Source organism: Limulus polyphemus, unplaced genomic scaffold (assembly GCF_000517525.1).
Source record: "Limulus polyphemus unplaced genomic scaffold, Limulus_polyphemus-2.1.2 Scaffold3322, whole genome shotgun sequence".
NCBI classification, from domain to species: domain Eukaryota; kingdom Metazoa; phylum Arthropoda; class Merostomata; order Xiphosura; family Limulidae; genus Limulus; species Limulus polyphemus.
In genome coordinates, this window is record NW_013668932.1 from 100143 (window position 1) to 107052 (window position 6910).

Below are 6910 nucleotides of genomic sequence, written 5' to 3' on the forward strand. Positions count from 1 at the left end.
ACAGGGCTTAGACTAGACACCTTCTCCCAAGCAGGGCGCAAAACACTTGCTTTTAGAAAATCAATTATTGAATATCATGACGTGTTACTATAGTCACGTGACTTCCGCTTTCGTAACAGTTTCATAAAAGTTTAAAATCATAAGAAAAAGGACGTCTCAGCTCTAAACGTTGTGAACATTAAAACATCTATTTAATGTTAAACATGTGAACATTTCAGTACATTAGCTTAAACTTGGATGTTGAAAAATTTAGCACTTGAGATGAAAAGTGATTTCATTGTATGGTAATTTTCATAATAATCTTCAAAGAGGAAGCAGTGATTACTTTAGGACCAGTTGTGTGCATATAAATACTTGGTATTTCACTGTCATGAAGAACTGCACAAATACCATCCCATGTTATGTGGTATTCTCAGGCAAACCTGATGAGAACAAAAACCTTGTCGAAACGTTGTGCATTTGATGTTATGTTAAGCTTATATTAAAGTTTTTCTTCATTACCCATTCAAGCCGTCTCCAACCATTATTAGAATAAAGGGAGATTCAATTAGAAAATATTATGTAAAGTAATTCAGAATTCTCTAAACCTGACTGAGTTCGTGAAAGAAAGACACTGGACACAAATATGCAAGCAAACAGAATGCAGTTTTTATTCACTAACATAAACAACAGTGTGTGAATTTATTCAGCACCATGGACAGTCGCCTTTAATGATGACATATATCTCTAAGTAGAAGATAAATCTCTATATCTCTTTAAAGGTTAAAGTTGTAGTTAAGTCTAAACTCTTAAAATCTGTATAAGTTCAAAAGCTGTTCCGGTCTGAGAAAACAGCACGTTAAATATTTAAAACTGCATATCCTCATATTTTCCCAGGGCAACTTGTACTATTCACGTAACTGTTGATCATTCTCATTGAAACGTAAAAGAAGTTGTAGCCTTTAGACATCACCTGAATTACCAGTGTCTATTTTCACACTCATTATGTTCAGCTTTGCAGAAACCTTACTATCGGGAAAACAAAGGTGATACCTCAGGCGAATGAGGCAGAACAATAGATAGCAAGAGCGAAATTAACTTAATAACTTTATTGACTGACATGTCATGTGAAAACCTCGCATGTACCTAAATACATGTATTTTTGTGAACATTTGCGTATTAATATAATGGGTAATAAACACATAGCATGCATGTATACCACAGCTACATCTATGTAAAGATTTAGTTTTTCACTCCAGTGGTAATTCCTTGATTGTAGTTTTTGTTTAACTGACAGATAATTTACAAAACATCATATAGTTTAAATGTCATTAACCTGATTTTCTACATAATATTTAAAGTTGCATCTTGGAATTTATTTTATTTATATGACTGCACATTTGACACTAAGTTTAGATAATGATTCTCATTATTAAAAAATTCAGAGCCGAACATACTCACCACTTTCAGCCGTGAGGGTGTTATAATGTGACGATAAATCCCACTAATCGTTATTAAGAGTAACCAAATAATTGGCGGTGGATGGTGTTGACTTGCTGCCTTCCTTCTAGGATATCACTTTAAAATTAGAGACAGCTAGTGCAGGTAGCCTTCGAGTAGCTTTGCGCGAAATTCATCAAACAAACAAGCTCATCATTAATGAGGCCCAGCATGGCCAGGTGGTTAGGGCGCTCGACTCGCAATCTGCGGGTTCGAATCCCCGTCCCACCAAACATGCTCGCCCTTTCTACCGTTGGAGCGTTATAATGTGACGGTCAATCCCACTATTCGTTGGTAAAAGAGTAGCTAAAAAAAGTAGTAAAAGACTAGTTGCCTTCACTGCTAAATTAGGGACGGCTAGCGCAGATAGCCCTCGTGTAGCTTTGCGCAAATTCAAACCAAACTGATCGTTAGAATGCTACAAACTTGTGCATCAGTGATTTTATATAAAATTTATTCGAAACCTAGCAAATCTTTCGTTAACGTAAAATTTGATAACATTACAATAACGTATTTCTTCCGCATTTTGTATCTATAATATGTATTAGTTCAAGAGATACTATTCAAGAAATAAGGAAACAACCAATGTCAATCTAATTTAGCTTCGTTTATGTAACTTCGCACGAGTATAAATTTGTGAACTTTTGGAACATTTGGTTTCCCGTGAAATGTCGATTGCTTTTTGTCAGCAAAGTTGGACAGAATATTGTTTTAAAATTTTAAGTTATATATCAGAGTGAGATTGCTAAACTTGAACTCCATTAGAACCATTTTTATTTTTATTTTATATTCATCTACCTCACTGAAACCTGTATAATTTTACAATATCATGGTCGTGTTAGTGGATGTGGAGATTGGTTTAGCTACCCTAGTAATTTGGTTTGGAAATAAAATAACTTTAAAGAAAGAAAATTTAAAATTGTATTGGTCTTAATGCCAGTTATTATAGTAATACTAATAGGTAAGTTCGAATAGAGTGTTATGTTTTATAGCATTTTTGTTTTGCAAAGTTTCGCTTTGTTTTCTTACAGTTCGCTTAGAGTGTAAATTGCAATGATAAAAAGGCCAGAACTTATTCACTGTAAATTTGTGTATTATAAATTTCACATATATAAAGTATCCTTTCTTTATTAAAATTGCAATTTTAAGTTTAGATTAACCTTTTGTCTTTAGACTTAGAAGTGAGAATGTAGAACTAGAATTTTAACGTAAGTTTCAGCCCAAATGAAAATGTTTTTTCTCACTATGTTAATTTTCACGGCTGCTTGCAAATTATATATACAAACTGTGTTTTCAATGAAAAAATTAGATACAAAGGTATTGTAGTAAGCTACTTGGCCAAGTGACTGATTTGATTAATCTGATGATTTAGGCCTGTATGCGTAATAAAATGTGAATTCTTTATAAAAAACAAAAAATACAAGTCAGAAGTAAAGTGACCGGATTTGCTGGAGTCCAGAGTGGTACACCTAACTGATGAATAACAAATTGGTTGCATTAAAAAATTAAACTTCTTTTCATAAAAAATGCATAGCATCTTATTATTATACATTTCATTAGATAATATTTTCTTTAACAAATTAGGAGTGCATTTTGTAAACATGCAATAAAGAATAATGACATTCATGAAAAATATGTATCATCTAATCATTACAATTCGTATTTGAGGATATTTTCATAAACAACCTAAGATTGTTTTTGGCAAACTGCAGTAGAAAAAATAAATAATGTTGTATACAATAATTGATTATATTTTCTCTGCCAATATTTATATATTTGTGTTCTCTAGTCCTGCTGTTAAGTATGAAACAAAATTATGCATCAACCTATTAGTTCACTTAACAATCTCAAACATTCCAGTTAGAACCCTTCTAACTCTACTTTTTCAAGATAGAATGATTTCAAAAATCTCAACTAATCTCTAATGACCTTCCCATCCAGTTATCATTCTAATAACCATTCTTTGAATTATTTCAAACAGTTAAATGTCCTTATTAAGCTAAGAAGCTCAAGACTAAACACAATACTCTAAGTGTGGCCTAACCAATGATGTGTACAATAAAAATTATAACTTTTTGTAGACTTGTATTCATTATTTCTGTTGATAAGACCTAAAATCCTCTTTACCCTACCACTACCAACAGCACACTGCTTGGATAACTTAAGAGACTGATCAACCAGAATACCAACATCCATTTCTTCCATAAACTTTTAAGGTTATCCTCATCAAAATTATACTTGTAATTCAAATCATGATAAGTTGATAATCCACATGTATTACCTTGTATTATATTATAATTAAAAGCCATCTTCCATTTATTCACCCAACTTGCCAATTGATGTAAATCCTTTTTTAAAGCAGCAACATCTTTCTCACAGCCAGAAACACCCAAGACCTTAATGTTAACTAGAAATTTAAGTAATTTATTGACCATTCCTTAATCTATGTTATTGGTGTAAATCAAAAAGAGCAAATGTCCTAACACTAAGCCTCGAGGTACTTTATTTGTGACAATAATCCAGCTTGACTGAATTTCATCCATAACAACTTTCTGATTTCTTCCATCTGGCCACTTTTATATCCAGTGAGCCAACTTATTCTTCACATTTATAAAGATCTTGTTTTTTTAACAAGTCTTTCATATGACATCTTGTCAAATGGTTTCTAAAAATCCAAATACACCAAATCCATACCCTTACCCTCATCTAAATAAGCAGCAACCTCTTCAAAAAAATGTGAAAAGATTAGTAAGAAAAGATTTTCCCCAAATGAAACAATGTTGACTATTCAACAAAATTTTAAACTTTGTTAAAAGACTTAGCAAAGCATATTTTATAATACTTTTGAAAACTTTTCCACCACTCATGTGAGACTAATAGGCCTATAAAAGTATAATTAATGGAACAGTTTTTATCACCTACCTTAAAAAAAAAGATGTAACATAAATCAACTTCCAATCCTCTAGCACCAACCTGCTGTTCAAGACTTGCAAAAAATAGTAGTAAGTGGCTGACATATCCAATCCTTAACTGCTTTCAAAACCAATGGCGAAATATTTGACCCAGAAGCCTGATTGGCCTTTAAGTGTATTAATAAGCTCAGAATTATTATGATAATCCTGTTTGATCTTGTTTCCATCTAGTAAATGTTTAGGACGAGGAATATTGTTTAATTTTTATTAGTTAATAATTGAAGAAAAAGTAGAACTTAATAACCAAACCATCTCATAATCATTGGATATAAGTCTTCTTTATAATCTGCCAGACCCTAATCTCATCCTAACATTTTGCTTCCCTGAATGTATTTAAGGAAACAGTGTTAATTTTTGCATTTTCAGCCAGTGTTTTTCATATACTGTTATTAATTTCGTAATCTCCTGTTTGACCAATTTTCCTGGTCTACTATGATACTCTTAAGTCTCTTATCAAAGCAGTCAATTTAAACTTCTTAAATTTACAATTATTCTATTTTATCCCTTATAATCTTTGTTAACTAACTTGATTTTTTACTTGCAGCCTCACTTTTTTTATATATATAGAACATGCCTATCTTGAATATTTAGAAACATTTTCCAAAATTCATCTGTGTTTCTAATTCATTCAGTTGTCAAATTCACAAGAGATAATTCTTGTTACACTTTTTGAAATTTGCTCTTTTGAAACTTGTAACCAAAATCTCATTATTTCTCATCTCCATATGTAGTAAAACATCAACAGTAATTGAGCAATGATCAGTTGCTTTCAGATATTCCCCAGTCTCCATCTTCTCAACTGTATCTACATTAGAACAATAAATGTAAAATAGCACTGTTTATTGTAGGTTGTCTGACCAATTGGGGAAAACATTCCATCATAAACAGTTTTTAAAAACATCTCTCCTTCATGGTTTGACTAATGTTTTCTCTTCTGTTATGCTTAAAATTAAAATCCTCATTAACAGTTGGAATTGTAACATTCATAGTTTTTCATTAAATTCCTCAGTTTCATCTGGTGGTTTGTAGCAAATTACCACTGAAAATGTTTTCTCCTTTTAACTCTGTGATTACTATGAGAAACACAAATAGATTCAATCTTTTTTGCTATTATCTTTGATATATTTAACTTCAACAGGATGTAATTCATATTTTATATATAAAGCCACTCCTACCTCTCATTTTAGCATTTACCTAATAACCTATAACCCTGTATTTTAAAGTAATTTCTATTATCAAAATTGTGCCAACATTTAACCAAGTTTAAGCTATGTCCATTATATCAGAATCCTTCATTTTGACTGGTGATTTAAAGTCATCTATTTTATTTCTTATGCTTCTAGCATTACAATAGTAAAAATTTAGCCTACACTTAAACTACTTCTGTACTTTGTTCTTACATATACACTTTTCTGTCTCTTATTTTTTCTGTATTTAACTTATCGTGGCCTCATCACTATCTAGTCTTAGTTTAAAGCTACCCTCACAGTGGAATTAATAGCCTTTGCAAACAATAACAAATCAGTGTTTTTCTTCCTTAGCATTTCTATAGGCTTTTATACTTTGTAATTTATAAGCATAAGTTTGCAAACAACATTAACTGCATAACTCAAATATAAAAATGAACTTGTACAAAGTAATTCATTATGCATGGTAGCTAATACAGATCCAAATACTTTACTAATAAGACAAAACACAGAACTTTCATTAAGACATTCTACTCCCTCTAGCTAACATCTAAATTACAAAATTAAAAATGTAACTTATAATAATATTTAGGTGAGAATACAATATGTTTAGCATGTTTTATAATTTATTAATTATTTAAATTACAAGTAAAGTCAAGGTACACAAGGTAAGCTTAATCTGATATTGATAATACTTATACCACCAAGCTCTTATGTTAAACTTATATTAAAGTTTTTCTTCATTACCCATTCAAGCTGTCTCCAGCCATTATTAGTCTCAAAGTGGGTTCCTCATCATCGAATTTAACTTAATAAGTTTAATCCTACTAATAGTATGTACAAATCTTATTAAATCAACTTATTATTATTATTCTGAGTTTTCTGACTTTGACTGGGTTTGAGGAAGAAAGAGGGAAACAAATGTACGAAACATAATGAAATAATCTTTATTCAAGCTCACAAACACAATCAAAATAAAGTATGTATAGGATGTTTTTACTTTTAGTTATCTATCTAAATTCTCTTCAGAACTTAAGGTGTTTAATAAGAATTAGCTAAAATTTAGGAAAGCATTACTATTTACAAAAAAAAAGACTGGTACTTTACTTACCAAACTGAGGCCTTGAGCTTGAGAGAGAGAGAGAGCTTATTAAGAGATCATGGTTGTATTGATTTTTAAACGAGACCCAAAACTCGAGTGCTTTTGAATAGTTCACTATTCTTCTTTATTCTCCTGAAGAAGAATAGTGAACTATTCGAAAGTGCACAAGT

At 31.0% G+C, this 6910-nt stretch overlaps 1 protein-coding gene across 2 annotated transcripts in view; it reads left to right on the forward strand.

The window, feature by feature from the left end:
- Positions 1-2330: 2330 nt before the first annotated feature.
- Positions 2331-6910, forward strand: part of LOC106469139 (twisted gastrulation protein homolog 1-like) — a 12994-nt gene continuing 8414 nt past the window's right edge. For both annotated transcript variants that reach the window (XR_002612809.1, XM_013929602.2), the window contains exon 1: positions 2331-2440. The gene's annotated coding sequence lies outside the window, so the exon portion shown is untranslated. The remainder of the gene's footprint in view (positions 2441-6910) is intronic.